The 23,228-nt window shown below is 43.5% G+C and overlaps 1 protein-coding gene across 10 annotated transcripts in view; it reads left to right on the top strand.

Moving 5' to 3' along the window:
• LOC137375347 (DISP complex protein LRCH3-like) overlaps positions 1-23,228 on the top strand; it is a 182,825-nt gene that overhangs the window by 82,167 nt on the left and 77,430 nt on the right. The gene's annotated exons all lie outside the window — the stretch shown is intronic.

The raw sequence follows: 23,228 nt of genomic DNA, 5'->3' as shown, positions 1-23,228 counted from the left end.
TGTTGGACTTGGTGCTTGGCAACGAACCAGGCCAGGTGGCAGATCTCTCGGTGGGACAGCATTTCGGTGATAGTGATCACAACTCCCTGACCTTCACTATAGTCATGGAGAGGGACAGGAGCAGACGGGATGGGAAAATATTTAATTGGGGGAGGGGGAATTACAATGCTATTAGGCAGGAACTGGGGAGCATAAACTGGGAACAGATGTTCTCAGGGAAATGCACGACAGAAATGTGGAGGTTGTTTAGGGAGCACTTGCTGCGACTGCTGGATCGGTTTGTCCCGATGAGGCAGGGAAGGGATGGTAGGGTGAAGGAACCTTGGATGACGAGATGTGGAACAGCTCGTCAAGAGGAAGAAGGAAGCTTACTTAAGGTTGAGGAAGCAAGGATCAGACAGGGCCCTGGAGGGTTACAAGGTAGCCAGGAAGGAACTGAAGAATGGACTTAGGAGAGCTAGAAGGGGACATGAAAAAGTCTTGGCGGGTAGGATTAAGGAAAATCCCAAGGCGTTCGACACTTATGTGAGGAACAAGAGGATGGCCAGAGTGAGGGTAGGGCCGATCAGGGATAGTGGAGGGAACTTTTGCCTGGAGTTGGAGGAGGTAGGGGAGGTCCTAAATGAATACTTTGCTTCAGTATTCACTAGTGAGAGGCACCTGGTCGTTTGTGAGGACAGCGTGGAACAGGCTGATATACTTGAACAGGTTGAGGTTAAGAGGGAGGATGTGCTGGAAATTTTGAATGATATGAGGACAGATAAGTCCCCAGGGCCAGACGGGATATACCCAAGGATATTACGGGAAGCGAGGGAAGAGATTGCTGCGCCTTTGGCGATGATCTTTGCGTCTTCACTGTCCACTGGAGTAGTACCAGATGATTGGAGGGTGGCAAATGTTGTTCCCTTGTTCAAGAAAGGGAATAGGGATAACCCTGGAAATTATAGACCAGTCAGTCTTACGTCGGTAGTGGGCAAATTATTGGAGAGGATTCTGAGAGACAGGATTTATGATTATTTGGAAAAGCATGGTTTGATTAGAGACAGTCAGCATGGCTTTGAGAGGGGCAGGTCATGCCTCACAAGCCTTATTGAATTCTTTGAAGATGTGACAAAACACATTGATGAAGGAAGAGCAGTGGATGTGGTGTATATGGATTTTAGCAAGGCGTTTGATAAAGTTCCCCATGGTAGGCTCATTCAGAAAGTAAGGAGGCATGGGATTCAGGGAAAGTTGGCTGTCTGGGTGCAAAATTGGCTGGCCCATAGAAGTCAGAGGGTGGTGGTAGATGGAAAGTATTCAGCATGGAGCTCGGTGACCAGTGGTGTTCCACAAGGATCTGTTCTGGGACCTCTGCTCTTTGTGATTTTTATAAATGACTTGGATGAGGAAGTGGAAGGCTGGGTTAGCAAGTTTGCCGATGACACGAAGGTTGCTGGAGTTGTGGATAGGGGTGAAGGCTGTTGTAGGTTGCAACGGGACATTGACAGGATGCAGAGCTGGGCTGAGAAGTGGCAGATGGAGTTCAACCTGGAAAAGTGTGAAGTGATTCATTTTGGAAGGTCGAATTTGAATGCGGAATACAGGCTTAAAGACAGGATTCTTGGTAGTGTGGAGGAACAGAGGGATCTTGGGGTCCATGTCCATAGATCGCTCAAAGTTGCCACCCAAGTTGATAGGGTTGTTAAGAAGGCGTATGGTGTGTTGGCTTTCATTAACAGGGGGATTGAGTTTAAGAGCCGCGAGGTTATGCTGCAGCTCTATAAGGCCCTGGTTCGACCACACTTGGAATATTGTGTTCAGTTCTGGTCGCCTCATTATAGGAAGGATGTGGAAGCTTTAGAGAGGGTGCAGAGGAGATTTACCAGGATGCTGCCTGGACTGGAGGGCATGTCCTACGAAGAAAGATTGAGGGAGCTAGGGCTTTTCTCATTGGAGCGAAGAAGGATGAGAGGTGACTTGATAGAGGTGTACAAGATGATGAGAGGCATAGATAGAGTGGATAGCCAGAGACTTTTTCCCAGGGTGGAAAGGGCTATCACCAGGGGGCATAATTTTAAGGTGATTGGAGGAAGGTTGCGGGGAGATGTCAGAGGTAGGTTCTTTATACAGAGAGTGGTGGGTGCGTGGAATGCGCTGCCAGCGGTGGTAGTAGAAGCAGATACATTAGGGGCATTTAAACGACTCTTGGATAGGTACATGGATGATAGTAGAATGAAGGGTAGGTAGTTAGCTTGATCTTAGAGTAGGTTAAAGGTTCGGCACAACATCGTGGGCCGAAGGGCCTATACTGTGCTGTACTGTTCTATGTTCTCTAATGACCTTGCATCCATCATAAGGTCAGAAGTGGGGATGTTCGCTGATTGCGCAATATTCAGCACCATTGGCAACTCCTCAGATACTGAAGCAGCCCGTGTCCATATGCAGCAAGACCTGGATAACATCCAGGCTTGGGCTGGTAAGTGGCAAGTTATATTCGCGCCTCGCAAGTGATGGACAGTGACCATCTCCAACAAGAGAGAATCCAACCATCTCCCTTTGACATTCAATGACATTACCATCACTGAATCGCCTACTATAAACATCTTGGGGGTTACCATGGACCGGAAACTGAACTGGAGTAGCCATATAAATACTGTGGCTACAAGAGCAGGTCAGAGGCTAGGAGTTCTGTATCGAGTAACTCATCTCCTGACTCCCCAAAGCCTGTCTGCCATCTACAAGGCACAAGTCAGGTGTGTGATGGTGAAACCTCCACTTGTCTGGATGAGTGCAGCCCCAGCAACACTCAAGAAGCTTTACACACTCCAGGACAAAGCAACCTGCTTGATTGGCACCCCATCCACCAGCTTTAACATTCACCCCCCCCTCCATCCATGCACTGCAGCAACTCACCGACTCCTTCGACAGCACTTTCCAAACCCGTGACCTCTACCATCTAGAAGGACAAGGACAGCAGATTCATGGGTACACCACCACCTGCAAATTCCCTTCCAAGCCACATCCACAGGATGAGGGAGAGAGGGTAGCAGGAAAATAACCAACGGGAATGCTTGTGATAGGGTGAAAGGCAAGAGTAATTAAATGACAAATGGGATAAGTGATGAAACAGAAGATGGTTCCAGAGAAGGTGTAAATGATACAGCAAAATATCAAAGGAGATGGGGAAGATGGAAAATCTGGCAAAGAGCAGAAGGCTTCCGTGGCCTGGGAATGCAGTGGTGATGTGGCAGGTGGACCCACCGGCCATTTACCTACCAGTTAGGGATTCCGCACCCCAAGCACCAGCCCACACCTGTTCCATTGTCAGTGGCTCTGGTTCAGCCATCCTTGATTACCAGCACTTATTGTCTGAAAAAAATGGGAGCAGTCATTAAGATCTAAAGTTGTTAAACTTGATCTTAACTATCATTGCCATGAGTCTGAATCTACTTAAAAGTTGTTCATCTCTAACATCTTCCAGTTCTAATTAACGTTCTCTCCACAGATGCCATCTGACCCTCTGAGTGTTCCTAGCATTTTTTTATTACTGTACATAGGGGGCCAAGATTAGGTAAAATAGATAGAGACAATGGTTTCAGGATGCATCCATACAATTTAGTTACCATTTGCAAGTCTTATATTTTGTCTGAATTTTTATATTTGTTTTAAATTCCTTTCTTCATATTTATTTGAGTTATCTGGCTCATCATTTTAATGGCTCTTCCCATTCTTCATGTTTTGCTTCTACAATTCTAACTAAGCTCAGTGCAAGATGTATTAGTGGTTTATTCTGCACATGCTTTAGTGTTCTGGTCTGAGCATCAACCTTAGCTTAAGACTTTAATTATATCCCTTATTTTCTTTACAGCAGAGGATGTGAATGATGTGGGCTGGGTCTGCTGCAGGTCCACTGGTATTTTCATAGCTTTAAAAATACTTGTCTATTTTATTTGTCATGTTTTATTCATTCTTTATGTTACGATTTTACACTTTTATTTGTCATAACTTATTTATTTACTGGTCCTCTCGTTCCTTTCTTTGTTTATTTGTTATCTGCATTTGCTTATTTTCCCTATCCTTTTTAAACTGTTGGCAGAGCCAACAAAAATAACTGCTGGTTTATGGCTTCAGAGTGTGTCTAAAAGGATGTTATATTCTCAAGAGTCCAGAGTTAAATCACGAGTCTGAATCACATTACTGATGTACATTTTCCTTCTGCTTCCACAATTTTTATATTCCTTTTGTGGTTTCCTTCTCATTATTTTCTTCCCCTGTTGTCTAAATCAGGGACAGTGGCGTTTGGAGCGGCCCAGCTGTTTCTGTAGCTGTGATTAATTAGCAGACCAGGGATCAAACCTGGGAGCTCTTGGTCTTTATGGCACACTCCACGCCAACCGAGCCATCTGATGAGCTGGTTCCATCATTTTATTAAAAGACTGGCAAACTCTGGACCTGTTTAATTTAATGCAAACCTGTATTTTAGTGTACATTTGAGCTTATTTAGCAGCTTGTGACCAGAAGTAGCCTTCAAATGAATTCATAAAGAATTTAATGCAAGCAGTTACACCCAGAAACCACAAAATTGTAGAGTGACAAGGGTGTGTTCAGACTATAATTTAAATGTTGGTTTCAGGCAGTTTCTCTCTACTATCCTGCCCAAAGTTGTGGTACAAATGCAAAATCTGTTTTGTAGTGGAATGAGACTACTTGGAGAGGAAATTCTCTCATTACTGCAGTGTCAAGCTAGGTGTAGAAATTGTCCAAATGGTCTCTTAGATACGTTTTGAATTGCTTTAAGCTCCAAAAGAATGACACAGAGCGAGGACCTGAGTGACAGTAGCAGCAATAAATAGAGCAGGATTCAGGGCCCCCAAATGCGCAGAACGGCAGCAGCAATAACTAGAGCGAGAGACAGGGCCCCTGACACACAGAGCACAGAGCAGCAGCAATAAGTAGAGCGGGAGGCAGCCCTGGACGGCAGCATATATTCAACGGAAAAAACAATCAAGGAGTGACATCACAGGGTAGCAGATTGGTTGGTGAGTATTACTGTTGTCTCTATTTCTCTAATTAAGGGCAGTAAGTTAAACTAAGAAATGTATTTAATTGCCTAATGGGTTTTTAAGTTTGTTAATTTTTAGATTTGGTACATTTAAGTAAGTTTAAATCTAAGTAAGTCTTAGGTATTATTTAAATTAACCTCCCTTTAAAATAAAGTGATGTCAGCACAAAGGAAGCAGCTGATTGGTGAGATACTGGTGTGTGTTTATTTATTTAAGTCTTAAGTTAATTTCTGTTAAGTCAGTTAATAGTCTAATAAATAGGGCATGGCAGGGCACATCAGTACCATTAGATGCACATCCTGTTCCATGTGGGAACTTCTGTCCTGGACAACTTCATGTGCAGGAAGTTTTTTCAGCTGGAGGAGCTTGAGCTCCGTGTTTCGGAGCTTCAGCAGCAGCTGGTATCGTTGCAGTGCATCCACGAGACTAGAGCGCCTTGGATAGCACATTTTTGGATGTGGTCACCCCACAGCTTAAGGGTGTGCAGGCAGAGAGGGAATTGGTGACTGCCAGGCAGGGAGTGCAGGAGTCCCTGGAGTGTATCTCACTCTCCAACGAGTGAGAGTGATGGTTCCTGTGGGGCGTGCAGCCAGAACCAAGTCCACAGCATCACGGCTGGAGTGGGGGGTGGAGGAGGAGGAGGAGGAAGATTCTGAAAGCAATAGTGATACAGGATTCTATAGTTAGTAGAACATACAGGGTGAGATGGGACCTATACAGGCCAGACGGGTTGTAGCAGAACATAGCTGGGGCCAGTGTTCTTGCGGGGCAGTATACTGCTGTTGATGGCTGGTGGGGGTGTGTGGGGGGTGCAGTTAAACTAAGTTGGCAGGATGTCACATTAGAGAGGAAAGAAAAAGTGCACAAAGAATTGGGAGAGACAGATAGCACGAGAGTAAGAAATAGGCATTAGGTGGGGTCCGAGAAAGAGGGAATGCAATAAGGTCTAAATTAGGTTTACAGTGCATTTATGTGAATGTATGGAGCGTGGTCAGTAAGGTTGGTGTGCTGTAGGCGCAGATAGCCACAGGGGACTATGATACATTATGGAGATAATGGAGACCAGGTTAAAAAAAACAGCAGGAATGAGTACTAAATATTCTTGGATACAAGATGTTCTGGAAAGTAGGGAAGGAAGCAAAGAAAGGAAGAGAGGTGGCAGTATTAATTAAGGAGGATGTTACAGCATTGGAGACAGAGGATGTTCTGGAGGTGACAAGGACAGAATCTATTTGGTTAGAGCAAAGAAACAGTAGAGGAACCTTTACACTACTAGGTGTATTCTATACTAGTGGGAAAGATTATAGAGGAACTATTTGCAAGGCAATTACAGAATGGTGCAAAAACTGTAGATTGGTGATAATGTGGAACTTTAATTATCAAATTATCCTGATATAGACTGGGATAGTAGTAGTGTAAAGGGCAGAGAGGGGAAGAGTTTCTGAAGTGTGTTCAGAAGAATTTTCTCCATCAGTACATTTCTGGCCAATGAAGAAGGTGGCATTGCTGGATCTGGTTCTGGGAAATGAGGTAGATCCAGTGGATCAAGTCTCAGTATAGGATCATTTAGGGGACAGTTATAATAGTATCATCAGGTTTAGGTTGGCAGTGGAAAAGAGCAAGGAGCAATCCAGAGCAAAAATAATTTTGGGAGGGCCAATTTCAGTGGGGTGAGAATGATCTGTCACAGGTAAATTGGAATCAAAGATTGGTAGGCAAAATTTTAACACAGCAATGGGCCTCCTTTAAAGAGGAGATGATTCGGGTACAGTCAAGGTACATTCCCACGAGGGAAAAAGGTGGGACAAACAAAGCCAGTGCTCCCGAGATGACAAAAGAGATAAGAAAGTAAGAGAAGCAGAAAAAGAGTGCACGTGACACATTTCGGGTTGATAAAACAAGTGAGAACCAAGCTAAATATAGAAAGTTCAGAGGAAAAGTAAAATAAGAAATCAGAGCAGCAAAGAGAGAGTATGAGAAGAGACTGGCAGCTAATATCAAAGGGAATCAAAAGGTCTTTTTTAGGCATATAAATAGAAAAGGTGAGGTAAAAGGAGGGTTGATTAGGGACCAAAAAGTGGATTTATGCATGGAGGCAGAGGGCAGGCTGAGGTACTAAATGACTACTTTGCATCTGGCTTTACCAAGGAAGAAGTTGCTGCCAAAGTCATAGTGAAAGAGGAGGCAGTTCAGACGCTGGATGAGCTAAAGATTGAGAAAGCAGAGGTATTAGAAAGGCTAGCTATACTTAAAGTTGTTAAGTCGCCAGGACCAGATCAGATGCATCCGAGGTTACTGAAGGAAGTAAGGGTAGAAATTGCAGAGGCACGTCCATAATCTTCCTTCGATGCAGGGGTGCTGCCAGAGAACTAAGGAATTGCAAATGTTTACAGCCTTGTTCAAAAAAGGGTGCAAGGATATGCCAAGTAACTACAGGCCAGTCAGTTTATCCTGACTGTCAGGTCAGGTGGAAAAGCTTCTGGAAACAATAACTTGGGACAAAGTCAGTAGTCACTTGGACAAATGTGGATTAATTAAGGAAAGCCAGCATGGATTTGTTGAAGGCAAATTGCATTTAACAAACTTGCTTGAGTTTTTTTAATGGGATAACAGAGTTGATGTGGTGTACGTGGACTTCCAAAAGGTGTTTTATAAAATGCCACATAACAGACTTGTCAGCAAAGTTAAAGCCCATGGAATAAAAGGGACAGTGGCAGCATGGATATGAAGTTGGGTGAGTGACAGGAAACAGAGTTGTGGTGAGCAGTTGTTTTTCAGAGTGGTGGTAGATGTATAGTGGCGTTCCCCAGGGGTTGGTATTGGGGTGGTTGCTTTTCTTGATCAATATAAATGACCTAGACTTGGGTGTACCGGGCACAATTTCAAAATTTGAGGTTAACACAAAACTTGGAAATATTGTGAACTGTGAGGAGGATAGCGATAGACTTCAAGAGGACATAGACAGGCTCTATGGAATGGGCGGACATGTGGCAGATAAAATTTACTGCTGAGAAGTGATGCCTCAGAAGTATATGTGCACAGATCATTCAAGATGGCAGGGCAGGTTGAAAAGGTGGTTAATAAGGCATACAGGTTTTATAAGTAGAGGCATAGAGTACGAAAGCAAGAAGTTATGGTGACTCTTGACTGGTTTGGCCTCAACTGGAGTATTTTGTCCAATTCTGGGCACCACACTTCAGAAAGAACGTGAAGGCATTAGAGAGGATGAAAAAAAGATTTAATAGAATGGTTCCAGGGATGAGGGACTTCAGTTACAGGGATAGATTGGAGAAGCTGGGGCTGTTCTCCTTCGAGAGAGTTGGTTAAGAGAAGATTTGATGGAGGGTTCTGAGGGGTCTGAACAGAGTAGATAGGGAAAATCTTCCCATTGGCGGAGGATTGAGAATCAGAGGACAGTGATTTAAGGTGAATAGCAAAAGAACCAAAGGCAACATGAGGAAAAACATTTTTGCACATTGAATGGTTAGGATCTGAAATGTACTGCCTGCGAGTGTGGTGGAGGAAGATTCAATCGTGGTTTTCCAGAGGGAATTGGATAATTAGCTGAACGGAAAAATTTGTGGGGCTATGGGGAAAAGGTGGTGGAGTGGGAGTCACTGAGTTGCTCTTGCAGAGAGCTGGCATGTACACAATCGGCCAAATGGCCTCCTTCTGTGCTGTAACCATTCTGTGATTCTAAATTCTTTGTCTTGCACTCAAGTATATGTGATAATAATAAACCTTGTTATATTGAACTTCATCCTTGCAAATGCTTTCCCCACAATATGGATTATGGTTTTCTAGTGTTTCAGGTTATCTGGAATATCAGATTTATGGTGCTGAAAAACTGGTTCCCCCAGATGTATGGCTGTGCCAGAAGATCTTCAGTGAGATTAAAAGGGTGTTAGAGAGTCAGAATCCATAGTGTAACTAAAAGTGCTCTAATTAAAATAGAAATCCTTCCACTATCAATATTGGCAAAAGACATGCCTCAAAGGCATTTCATCCTTTCGCTGGCAAACAAGAAAATGTTGTTAAGTAGTAGCTCTCCATATATAGCGTTAGAATCCAAAATAGGATTAACTTTTTTTTAAGAGTCTTGGCAAGATGTGGCTTTGACTCCTTGCTAACTGACTTCAAAAAAGGTCTAGTATTCAGTAAATGATCTCAAAGATTATTTTAAACTGTAACACCCAGAATTTTGAGAAAATATGCATACATGCCGGTTGATGTAGATACAAGAAACTATTGCTGCGCCTGAAGTTGACAGCAAAGCTGCAATGAATGATATGGAAGCTGAAATAAAGGTCTGGATATGCCCCAAGGAAATAACTGCCAAGTCCCTCATCCAAGTTTAGACTGCCTGACCATCAGCTTGAATTTAGATTAGGGTCAGTCCCTGTTGTCTAACTGTGAAATGGAAAGAGCCCATTGATATAAGTGCAATCTGCTTGTATGGAATCTGTGTAATGAAGTGTGGGTTTACCAAGTTGTATATATTTTATAAACTTGCTGAAATTTATGCAAATGTTTAGCTAATTTTACATTTGTCTTTTCCCAACTTGTTAAACAACATTAAATAATTTGCGCTTGAAAGTTCAAGTCAGATGGGCTATAATTTTCTTCCTCGTTCTCAACCCACTATCTGCAAATAACTGTCAGGTGGGGCACCTGGGTTCAAGGCAGATTTTTCAAGCATCAGCCTCTGTTACTGCCACTTCCTGGTGGTGGGTCAAGGAACAGTGCAACAGCTCTAAGGTTCCACTGTGGAAGGAAAAGGCTTTGTAGTGGGCTCGTTGTTCTCCAATTGATCCTAGACATTTGCCTGCTGAAGGCCCTGATCTTAGATGAGGTGTTCAGTGGGACATCTCCTGTATTCTTTGGTGTACTTCTGCCCCTTTAAGGTCCCTTTCTGGATCCCTGGGCTGTAGTAGTGTCCTTACTGCTGTACTGACAGGATTCTTCACCTTTTCATTGATAGACACCCTCTTGGTGACAGTAATCCTACCTTGCATACATAATCAGCCTCTTTCAGGAAATGGGTGGGGATGGTGGAATTCCTGTCCTGTCAGACCTGCAATGAAGAGGAGAGCCCCCACGCCTTCCCTCATCCATGTCTTCAGTTTGTTTCATTGGTGATTTATTTTCTTTGTTGGCAGTGCTTCTGTATATGAGAAGGCACTTTACCAACACCAAGCTTCATTATAACTCAGCTGATCACTTTTCGGAGCCATTGGTTTAAGAAGTATTGTGCCAAGTTACACACACGTGCAAATTATGGCGCAAGGCAGGCTTCAGGTGTGTCCTTGATTCCCTGATCCTGCTTGATTGAGACCCTTGATGAAAAGTAAGCCTGTGCAGACATTGGATGAAGGCAAGTTTAGTTCTGGTTGTGATGATCGCTACACTTAATCTGCTGAGAAATGAGAAAAGGACAGTAACACAAAGAATGGGGGAGTTTCTTGCACCAGTGGAACTGTACCCAGGCCTTATCTTGATGCATTGAGAAAAGAATGGAAGGAAAACGGGTGTTTATTGTATATGTTATTTTTTTTTTTAAATTGTTCTTTAAGATTTTTATTCTAAATAGGTGGTGTTTGTTTTCAAAACTATGTCTCAGCAGGAAGCAGTTTTGATTAGTCCTTTGGAACTGGACAGAGGGATGGTGGGTCAATTTGTTTGACCTCCAAAAAAAACTTGAAGAGAAAACATCAAAGCACTTTGTGCAATAAAATTGAAGACAGACTGGTTATAATTCACCCAGTAATTCTGCAGTTGTAATTCACTTTCTGCATTCTTTGAGGAAATATCCACACATCATCACTTGAGTTGTATATCCTGACATTAACAGGAGACGATAGTATAGTGGTGATAATGGACGCTTGGACTAATGCTCGGAGACATGAGTTGCAATCCCTCTGCAACAGCTGGGGGAATTTAAATTCAATTAGTTAATAAAAATCTGGAATTAAAAACTAGTCTTCATAATAATGTTCATGACACTACCGGATTGTAAAACCCATGTGGTTCACTAATGTCCTTCAGGGAAGAAAAGATGCCATTCTTACTTGGTCTGTTCTAAATGTGACTCCAGACGCATCACAATGGGGTTGACTCTTAACTGCCTCTGAAATGGCTGAGCAGACCAGAAATGACAAAGGCACCCCCTGCTCAGTCACCCCTACAAAGTCCTCCTCACTATCGTCTGAGGTCTTGTGACAAATTTGGGAGAGCTGTCCCACAGACTAGTAAAGCAATATTCTGACTCACCAAATCATACCTTAGAGCTAATGACCCAGACTCCTCCATCACCATCCCTGGATCTGTCCTGCTAGTGGGATCCACCAGAAGCGGTGGAACAGCAGCGTACATTCAGGAGGGAGTGGCCCTGGGAGTCCTCAACATTGACTGCAGACTCCATGAAGTTTCATGCATCAGGTCAAACATGAGCAAGGAAACCTCCTGCTGATTGCCACCTTTTGCCCTACCTCAGCTGATAAATTAGTACAGCTCCATGTTGAACACCACCTGTAAAAAACACTGAGATATCAAGGGCACAGAATGTACTCTGAGTAGGGGATCTCAAGAATGGCTCGGTAGCACCAGTACTGACCAAGCTGGCCAAGTCCTGAAGGACATAACTGCCACACTGGGCCTGCGGCAGGTAGTGAGTGAACCAACAAAAGGAAAAAACCTACCTGACCTCGTCCTCACCAGTCTACCTGTCGCAGATGCTCTTGTCCATGACAGTATTGGTAGGTGTGACAGTCGCACAGTACTTGTGGAGACAAAGTCTCATCTTCACACTCAGGACATCCTCCATCATGTTGTGTGGCACAACCACCATGTTAAATGGGATAGATTCAGAACAGATCGAGCAACTCAAAACTGGGCATCCATGAGACAGTGTGGGCCATCAGCAGCAACAGAATTGTATTCAACCACAATCTAACCACATGGCCTGGGATATCACTTATTCTGCCATTACCATCAAGCTAAGGAACCAACCCTGGTTCAATGAAGAGTGCAGGAGAGCATGCCAAGAGCAGTACCAGGCATACCTAAAAATGAGGTGCCAACCCGGTGCAGCTACAACATAAAGCTGCATGCATACTAAACAGCGAAAGCAGCATGTTCTTTATTTATTTAGAGATACAGCACTGAAATAGGCCCTTCGGCCCACCTAGTCTGTGCCGACCATCAACCACCCATTTATACTAATCCCATATTCCTACCACATCACCACCTTCCCTATATTCCCCTACCACCTACCTATACTAGGGGCAATTTATAATGGCCAATTTACCTATCAACCTGCAAGTCTTTGGCTGTGGGAGGAAACCGGAGCACCCGGCGGAAACCCATGAGGTCACAGGGAGAACTTGCAAACTCCGCACAGGCAGTACCCAGAATTGAACCCGGGTTGCTGGAACTGTGAGGCTGCGGTGCTAACTACTGCGCCACTCCACCGCCCACTGTGCTGAATGGATGAGCCATCTCAGCCTCCTCCTGAGCTCTCCAGCATCACAGATGCCACTGTTCAGCCAGTTTGATGCACTCCACGTGATAGCAAGAAACGGCTGAAGGCTCTGGATCCAGCAAAAGCTATGGACCCTGACAAAGTCCCGCCTTGTAGTACTGACGACCTGTATGCCAGAACTAGCTGGGCCTCTAACCAAGTTGTTCAGTACAGCTGCAATGCTGGCATCTACCTGGCAATGAGGAAAATTGCCCAGGTATGTCCTGTCCACAAAAAGCAGGTCAAATCCAATCTGGCCAATTACCATCCCATCTGTCTACTCTCAAATCATCAGCAAAGTGATGGAACGTGTCATCGACAGTGCACTTACTTAGCAATTACCTCCTCACCGATGCTCAGTTTGGGTTCCGCGAGGGCCATTATGCTCCATTACAGCCTTCATCCAAACATGGACAAAAGAGCTAAATTCAAGAGATGAGGTGTGAGTGACTGTCCTTGACATCAAGGCAGCATTTGACTGAGGCATCAAGATGCCCTAGCAAATTAAAGTCAATGGGAAACAAGGGGAAAATTCTCAACTGGTTGGAGATATACCTAGCAGAAAGGAAGATGATTGTGGTTGTTGGAGGCCAATGATCCCAGCCCCAGGACATCACTGCAGGAGTTCCTCAGGGTGGTGTCCTAGGCCCAACAATCTTCAGCTGCTTCATCAATGACCTTCCTTCAATCATAAGGTCAGAAGTGGGGATGTTCACCGATGATTGCAGTTTTCAGTACCATTCGCAACTCCTCAGATACTGAAACAGTGCATGCCTGCATGCAGCAAGACCTGGACAACATTTCGGCTTGGGCTGATAAGTGACAAGTAATATTCACACCCACGCAAGTGCCAGGCAATGACCAGCTCTAATAAGACAGAGTCTAACCATCTCACCTCGACGTTCAACAGTTTTACCATCGCTGATTCCTCTACCATCACCTTAAGCATTCACTCCCTCCACTACTGCTGCACAGTGTGTGCCATGTACAAGATGCACTGCAGCAAATCACCAAGGCTTCTTCGCTAGCACCTTCCAAACCCGCAACCTCTCCCACCTAGGAGAACAAGGGCAGCGGACGCATGGGAACACCACCACCTGCAAGTTCTACTCCAAGGCACACACCATTCTGACTTGGAACTGTATCACCATTCCTTCACTGTCGCTGGGTCAAAATCTTGGAACTGCCTTCATAATAGCACTGTAGGTATGCCAACACCAGATGGACTGCAGCGGTTCAAGAGAGCATCTTATCACCTTCTCAAAGGCAATTAATGCTGACCTTGTCAACGACTGTCACTTCCCTTGACCGAATGAAAACAAATATAAAGAATACAGTAGAGGAGAAATTTAGAAAATGCCGGTCTAAACTAGTGGGTGTTCAAACACCTGAGTTGATCATTAATAGTGTTACGACCAGGTGAGAAAGGTGTCCAGGGGTCCGTTTCGGCCTTCACCTGGTCTTACCGTAACAAGGTTTAATTTTAAACACACCGTGTTTTTAGCTCCCCCTTGGTGAATCCTTGTTCACTGTTTTCCAACGATAAGGCAAAGAAACCAGCACAAACAGGTTTTCTTAGGTTTAAAGAAGAAAAGTTGAAATTTATTGAACTTAAACTTGAGCTGTAATTCAGTTGAGGCCTTTGGATACACGATGCACCCATACTGGCATGCATATGCGATACACACATGCAAATAGAGACAGAAAAGAGAAGAAAAATAAAATGGAAAAGTTTGAGGCAATATCTGAAGAGTTGTTACGGCTCTTCGAACTCACTGTAGAATACTTGATTGCAGGTAGGTTTTGCTTTTCATTGGGGCCCAGTACTACTCTTAAACCTTGTTTGCTATAGGATACTTTCCTCTCTTGGGGTTCATGTGTCTTAAGTGGATTCAGAGGCTTGTGAGAAAGAGATGGAAGCAGACAGAAGAGATCTTCAGTCCAGGAGCAAACAGACACTCTCTGTTCAAACTGTTTGTACAGTTCAGAAAAACCCAGGTTGCCAAGCAGGTTAGTCATGTGACTAACTGGTCTGACTACGTCTTGAATTGTATCGCCTTAGCAGTCTCTGGAATGCACCTCTTACGCACAATACCTGGTGATCAAGGTCCATTGTGGGTTGAATGTGTCAAGGAATAGTCCTTTGTCCTTCCAATCACTGTCTGTTAATTTGCAAATATATTTTCCAGCCACGGATGATCTGTTTAACAAGTCCTTTCTTCACTCCAATAACAGTTTGAAATCAGTGTTCATGACAAAATTAATGTGCCTCATTCTTGGCAGGTGGGGGGGCATAGCATGACAATAGTAACCACTTAAATAAATTATGGTGCAATTAATATTGAAAAGCTTTTGCTCACATTTTCATGACCAGGAAAAATAAAATGGTGCCGGAGGTTATGTAACAGTGATTTCATATTTCAGTAGAAATAAATAAAAGTGGTTGTACAAAGTTTTAATTAGGGAGTTGTGGATGGGTTTAACATAGAAACGCTTTGAAAATTATGTATGTGACTTCCAAAAGAGAAATGTATTACTTGACTTTTAATGTGAAGACTTCACTAAAATATTCAGTAATCACTCCTTATTTACAAATATATTTTTGATTCCAATTGATAGTTGAGGCAAAAAGACCCACTTCTTCAATAGAGAAGTAATTGTAAGATGTGTCCTGTTGAGCAGGCTCCATCCTGAAGCAGGGTTTGATCTGTATGTATATAATACTTCATTGTGAATGCTGATCTCATGGATTTTTGAACACCTGCTGTTTGGTCTTTATAGGCATGTAGGCTTTTTTTTTATTCATTCACGGGATGTGGGCAACGCTGGCCAGGCCAGCATTTATTGACCATCCCTAATTGCCCTTGAGAAGGTGGTGGTGAGCTGCCTTTTTGAACCGCTGCAGTCCATTTGGGGTAAGTATACCCACAGTGCTGTTAGGAAGGGAGTTCCAGGATTTTGACCCAGCGACAGTGAAGGAACGGCGATATAGTTCCAAGTCAGGATGGTGCGTGACTTGGAGGGGAACTTGCAGGTGATGGTGTTCCCATGTATTTGCTGCCCTTGTCCTTCTAGTTGGTAGAGGTCGCAGGTTTGGAAGGTGCTGTCTAAGGAGCCTTGGTGCATTGCTGCAGTGCATCTTGTAGATGGTACACACTGCTGCCACTGTGCGTCGGTGGTGGAGGGAGTGAATGTTTGTAGATGGGGTGCCAATCAAGCGGGCTGCTTTGTCCTGGATGGTGTCGAACTTCTTTAGTGTTGTTGGAGCTGCACCCATCCAGGCAAGTGGAGAGTATTCCATCACACTCCTGACTTGTGTCTTGTAGATGGTGGACAGGCTTTGGGGAGTCAGGAGGTGAGTTACTCGCCTCAGGATTCCTAGCCATCTGACCTGCTCTTGTAGCCACGCTATTTATATGGCTACTCCAGTTCAGTTTCTGGTCAATGGTAACCCCTAGGATGTTGATAGTGGGAGATTCAGCGATGGTAATGCCGTTGAATGTCATGGGGAGATGGTTAGATTCTCTCTTGTTGGAGATGGTCATTGCCTGGCATTTGTGTAGCGCGAATATTACTTGCCGCTTATCAGCCCAAGCCTGGATATCGTCCAGGTCTTGCTGCATTTCTACACTGACTGCGTCAGTATCTGAGGAGTCACGAATGGTGCTGAACATTGTGCAATCATCAGCGAACATCCCCACTTCTGACCTTATGATTGAAGGAAGGTCATTGATGAAGCAGCTGACTATGGTTGGGCCTAGGACACTACCCTGAGGAACTCCTGGAGTGATGTCCTGGAGCTCAGATGATTGACCTCCAACAACCACAACCGTCTTCCTTTGTGCTAGGTATGACTCCAGCCAGCGGAGGGTTTTCCCCCTGATTCCCATTGACCTCAGTTTTGCTAGGGCTCCTTGATGCCATACTTGGTCAAATGCTGCCTTGATGTCAAGGGCAGTCACTCTCACCTCACCTCTTGAGTTCAGCCCTTTTGTCCATGTTTGAACCAAGGCTGTAATGAGGTCAGGAGCTGAGTGGCCCTGGCGGAACCCAAACTGAGCGTCACTGAGCAAGTTATTGCTAAGCAAGTGCTGCTTGATGGCACTGTTGATGACACCTTCCATCACTTTACTGATGATTGAGAGTAGGCTGATGGGGCGGTAATTGGCTGGGTTGGATTTGTCCTGCTTTTTGTGTACAGGACATACCTGGGCAATTTTCCACATTGCAGGGTAGATGCCGGTGTTGTAGCTGTACTGGAACAGCTTGGCTAGGAGCGCGGCAAGTTCTGGAACACAGGTCTTCAGTACTATTGCCGGAATATTGTCAGGACCCATAGCTTTTGCAGTGTCCAGTGCCTTCAGTCGTTTCTTGATATCACGCGGAGTGAATCGAATTGGCTGAAGTCTGGCATCTGTGATGCTGGGGACTTCAGGAGGAGGCCGAGATGGATCATCAACTCGGCACTTCTGGCTGAAGACTGTTGCAAATGCTTCAGCCTTTTCTTTCGCACTGATTTGCTGGGCTCCCCCATCATTGAGGATGGGGATATTTGTTGAGCCACCTCGTCCAGTTAGTTGTTTAATTGTCCACCACCATTCACGGCTGGATGTGGCAGGACTGCAGAGCTTAGATCTGATCCGTTGGTTATGGGATCGCTTAGCTCTGCCTGTTGCATGCTGCTTGCGCAGTTTGGCATGCAGATAAAGCTCTGGTTAGGCCCCAACTAGAGTATTGCATCCAGTTCTGGTCACCACACTTTAGGAAGGGTGTGAGGGTGCAGAGGGGTTTTTCCAGGGATGGGGGATTTTACTTACAAGGTTAGGTTGAAAAAAACTGAGGTTGTTTTCCTTGGAGTAAAGGAGATTGAGGGGATATTTGATAGAGGTGTACAGGATTTTAACAGACTTATATAAGGTAGACAAGGAAAAACTGTTCGCATTAACTGATGGTACAAGGGCTTGCAGATGCAGGTTGAAGATTTTGGGTAAGAGATGCAGGGGGAATGCGCGGAAGAACTATTATACAGCGAGTGATAATGACCTGGAACTCGCTGCACACGAGGGTGGTGAAAGTGGAAACAGTCAATAATTTCAAAAGGAAATTGGATGGGCACTTCAAGGCATTAAACTTGCAGGGCTACGGGGATTGAGCAGGGGAGTCGAACTGACTGGATTGTTCTGCGGAGAGCCAGCATGGGCCGAATGGCCTCTTTCTGTGCCTTAAATGACTCTATGAATATGCATTCCCTTAAAGAATAAAAACCCTTCAGGAAAAGCCTCCAACCATGATTTAAAGAGAAGTTAAAGATTGTATTAAGGTAAAGGCAGTGGCTTACAACGTTGTCAAACTGAAAAGTAAGAGTGAGGATTGGGAGGATTTTAGAATTCAGCAAAACATGACCAAGAAACTGATAAAGAACAAATAGAAAATGAGAGTAAACTGGCAAGAGACATAAAGACATATTGTAAAAGCTTCTATATGTAAGTAAATAGGAAGAGATTAGCAAGAGTAAATATGGGCCACTTGTTGTTTATTAAAGAAACCTGGTTGGCGGATTTTTATTCTGAAACTAATATAGATAAAGTATGTAATTGGCTATATCGGTAATTGGGTGAAACATTTAAATATATGTTGTGACCAATGGAGTAGTGGAACTAGAGAAAGACAGTGCATTCCTCCAACCTTGGTCATAACAAAGAACAAAAGAACAAAGAACAAAGAAAATTACAGCACAGGAACAGGCCCTTCGGCCCTCCAAGCCTGCGCCGATCCAGATCTTCTATCTAAACTTGACGCCTATTTTCTAAGGGTCTGTATCTCTTTCCTTCCTGCCCATTCATGTATCTGTCTAGATACATCTTAAAAGACGCTATTGTGTCCGCGTCTACCACCTCCGCAGGCAACGCGTTCCAGGCACCCACCACCCTAACGGTAACAAAACTCCCAGATTTACACAACCTTGTGGGGGACTGTCAAATGGTTCTCTTAATCCCCTTTGTTTTTAATAAGGTCCCAAGTCTAAAATGCAAAACCTCCCTCAGGGTGTATTGTCATTGTTTAACCACTGGAGGGACGTCTCCACTCATGAATGCTTCAAGCTGGTTTTGAATGTCTTGCTAATGAAAACAATCTCAGGTAGTTCAATCAATAGGGCAAGCCATTGTGTTGGATAAAGGCTAATCAGGTGTGCGTCTCCGTTTGATGCCTTGGAATGTGAAAGGTTCAAATGCAAATTGTGGTGGCCATTTTAACTTTGGCAAAGTCTTTGTAAAAGTTGAATGTAATATTCCAGTTTTTTTAAAAGTTTAATTTAGGTTTCCAATCGATGAATTAAAAAATCCTCCTTTGGCATAGCAGGTTTTCTTGACGAGATTATTGCACAAAATCAGGGCTCTTGGGATTGCTAATATATTAGCATGGATTGAAGATTGATTAATGGGCAGGAAACAGAGTAGGAACAAACGGGTTATTTTTGGGTTGCCAGTACTGTGGGGTACTGATGAGATCAGTGGCTAGGCCTCAACCATTTACAATCTATACCAATGTCTTAGATGTGAGTACGAGTGTAATGTATCCATGTTTTTTGACAATAGAAAGTTAGGTGGGAAAGTAAGTTGTGAGGAAGATACAAAGAGGCTGCAAAGGGATAGACAAGTTAAGTGAGTTGTCAAGAACGTGGCAGATGGAATATAATGTATAGAAGTATAAAGTTATCCACTTTGTTAAGAAAAATAGAAAAGCAAAATATTTTTTAAATGGTGAGGGACTGGAAAATATTGGTATTCAGAGGGACCTGGTTGCCGTTGAAGACGAATTACTGGAAGTTAACAAACAGGTACAGCAAGCAATTAGAAAAGCAAGAATGGTATGTTAGCCTTTATTACAAAGGGATTGGAGTATGACAGTTAGAGTTAATGCAATCATATAGGGATAGAGGCTTAGTGAGACCACACCTGGAATACTGTGTACAGTTTCGGTCTCCTTATCTAAGGAGGGATATACTTGCCTTAGAGGGAGTGCAGTGAAGATTACCTCAGAACATGACGAAACAATTAGGAGCAGGAGTAAACCTTCCCCCCACCCTGAGCCTGCTTCACCATTCAGTATGATCATGGCTGATCTTCTGCCTCAACTCCACTTTCCCATCGCTCCCCATATCCCTTGATTCCCTGAGAGACCAAAAATCTGTCTAACTCAGCCTTAAATAAACGCAATTATGAAGCAGCCACAACCCTCTGGGGTAGAGAATTCCAAAGATTCACAAACCTTTGAATGAAGAAAATTCTTGTCACTCCAGGCTTGAGGGGCCGAATGGTTTACTTCTCCTAATTGTGCCCCCGTATTCTAGATTCAGCCAGGGGAAACAACGTTTCAGTGTCTACCTTGTCAAGCCCCTTCAGAATCTTATATGTTTCAATGAGATTGATTACAGGGGTAAAGAGATTGGCCAATGAGAGGTTGAGTAGACTAGGCCAAAATTCCAAGAGTTCAGAAGAATGAGAGATGATCTCATTGAAACAAATAAATTCTTAAGGGGCTTGGCAGGCTAAATGCTTCCCCTGTCTGGAGAGCTTAGAACTAGGAGTTACAGTCTCCGAGTAAGAGGTCAGCCATTTAGGACTGAGATGAGGAGAAATTTCTTCACTGAAAGTGTTGTGAATCTCTAGAGTTCCATATCCCAGAGGCCTGTGGATGCTCGGTCGTTGAGTATACTAAAGACAGAAATCAGAATTTTGGATACTAAGGTAATGGAGGGATATGAGGATACTGCGGGAAGGAGAGGTTATGGTAGAAGATCATTGAATTCATCTTACTGAATGATAGAGCAGGCTCAAAGGACTGAATGGCCTGCTCCTATTATTCTTAACACAGAGAAGTGTGAAATGATTCATTTTGGTAAAAAAGCATGAGAAGAGGCAATATAAATTAAATGGTACAATTGTAAAGGGGGTGCAGAAACAGAAGACCTGGGGTTGTACATACACAAGTTTGTGAAGGTGGTAGAATAAGTTGAGAAGGCTGTTAAAAAGGCATACAGAATCTTTGGCTTTAAAACTAGTGGCATAGCAAGTAAGTTATTCTAAACCTTTATAAAATACTGATTAGGGCCAAGCTGGAGTTTTGTGGCCAATTATGGGCACCACACTTCAGAAAGATGTCAAGGGTGCTGAGGAGATTTACTAGAATGGTACCAGGGAGGAAATACTTCATTTACGTAGAGAGGATCATAGGAAATAGGAGCTGGAGTAGGTCATTCGGCCTGTCGAGCCTGTTCCGCCACTCAAACAGATCATGGCTAATCATCTACCTCTACATCATTTTTTCCCCCTATCCCCATATCCCTTGGTGTCATTAGTATCCAGAAATCTATCGATTTCTGTCTTGAACATGCTCAATAATAGAGCTTCCGCAGTCGTCTGGGGTAGAGAATTCCACAGTTTGACCACCCTCTAAGTAAAGAAATTCCTCCTCATCTCAGTCTTAAATGGTCTGCCCCTTATTCTGAGACTGTGTTTCCTGGTTCCAGACTCACCAGCCAGAGGAAACATCCTATCCACCCTGTCACGCCCTGTAAGAATTTTATACGTTTCAATGAGATCACCTCTCATTCTTCGAAACTCTGGAGTATTTTTATTTTATTTATATATATTTTTTAAATTTAGAGATACAGCACTGAAACAGGCCCTTCGGCCCACCGAGTCTGTGCCGACCATCAACCACCCATTTATACTAATCCTACCCGAATCCCATATTCCTACCACATCCCCACATTCTCCTACCACCTACCTATACTGGGGGCAATTTATAATGGCCAATTTACCTATCAACCTGCAAGTCTTTTGGTGGTATACAGACAAAGTTTCTGCAATCTCTGTTAAGACGATGGCGCCATCCTGGGGGATAGTCTGGTGAACCTCCGTTGCACTCCCTCTATGGCAAGTATATCCTTCCTTAGATAAGGAGACCAAAACTGTACATAGCACTCCAGGTGCGGTCTCACCATGGCTTTATATAATTACAGCAAGACATCTTTACTCCTGTACTCAAATCACCTGACAGTGAAGGCCAACATACCATTTGCCTTTCTAATTGCTTGCTGCACCTGCATACTAGCTTTTAGTGACTCATGAACAAAAATACCCAGGTCTCTTTGGACATCAACACTTCCCAATCTCTCGCCATTTAAGAAGTACTCAGCTTTTCTGTTTTTTCTATTAAAGTGGATAACTTCAGGCTTATTCGCATTATAGTCCATCTGCCAAGTTCTTGCCCATTCACTTAGCCTCTCTAAATCCCCTTGAAGCCTCCTTGCATCCTTTTCACGACTTACATTCCCACCTAGTTTTGTCATCAAATATGGAAATATTACAATAGGTCCCCGCATGCATATCATATATATAGATTGTGAACAGCTACGGCCCATGCACTGATCCTTGCGGTACCCCACTAGTAACAGCCTGCCATCCTGAGAATGACCCATTTATTCCTACTCTCTGCTTTCTCAATTCTCAATCCATAGTAGTATATTACCCCCAATCCCATGTGCTCTAATTTTGTTTACCAACCTCCTGTGTGGGACCTTATCAAAAGCATTCTGAAAATCCAAAGACACCATATCCACTGTTTCTCCTTTATCAATTCTACAAGTAACATCCTCAAAAAAACTCCCAACAGGTTTGTCAAACTTGATTTTCCTTTCATAAATCCATGTTGACTCTGCCCAATCAGACCTTTATTTTCCAAGTGTCCGGTTATCTCATCCTTTATAATAGATTTTAACATTTTCCAGAGGCCCGAAAAACTAGAGTTGCTCTCCTTAGAGCAGAGGAGGTTCAGATAGAGGTGCTGAAAATTATGAAGGATTTTGATAAAGTAAGGAAAAAATGTTTGCGGTGGCAAAAGGGGGTCACGAACCAGAGAACAAAGACTTTCGGTGATTGGCAAGAGAACCAGACACAATATGAGGGAACAAATGCATGCAGTGAGTTATTATGATCTGAAATGCACTGTCTGAAAGGGTGGTAAAAGCCAATTTGGTAGCATCTTTCGAAAGGGAATTGGATAACTACTTGAAATGGAAACATTTGCAGGGCTATGGGGAAAGAGCAAGGGAGTGGAACTAATTGGATAGCTCTTTCAAAGAGCCGACACAGACACAATGGGCTGAATGGCTGCCTCCTGTATCAATCTATACTATATGTGGAGCAACCATGCTTATACTAAATAATAATAGGAATGGAGATATTGGAACTCATGACAGTATGGAAAGTTATAGGTCCCATTAAGAGCCATTGGCTGGTGTGGAGATTTGGAACCCATATTTCATGACAGCAATTGCCAGGGAGCACAGTTTCTTTACATTGAAGGATATTTTTGTACAGTAGTGGTATGCACTGTAGAACAAAGAGTTTAATTAACAGACATTAATGAGTAATTACAACATTCATTTGCTGCACCCTTATACCTCCAGATTTTTAAGCTGTTTAGGTTAAGTCTTATAATTAACATCTCTTTGACAACAAAAATATGATGAAGGAATTTGTCTGTCTTCATATCTGTTTTAGATGCAATGTAACCTGCTATGCATTTCCATTATCTTCTGTTTTTATTTATTCTTTTAACAATTATTTTGGGGCAAATATGTTTGTCTTTTCTTTCTC

The sequence above is a fragment of the Heterodontus francisci genome, chromosome 11, assembly GCF_036365525.1.
Source record: "Heterodontus francisci isolate sHetFra1 chromosome 11, sHetFra1.hap1, whole genome shotgun sequence".
NCBI lineage: Eukaryota > Metazoa > Chordata > Chondrichthyes > Heterodontiformes > Heterodontidae > Heterodontus > Heterodontus francisci.
The sequence above is the reverse complement of the archived record's forward strand: the minus strand, read 5'-3'. Positions and strand labels throughout refer to the sequence as shown.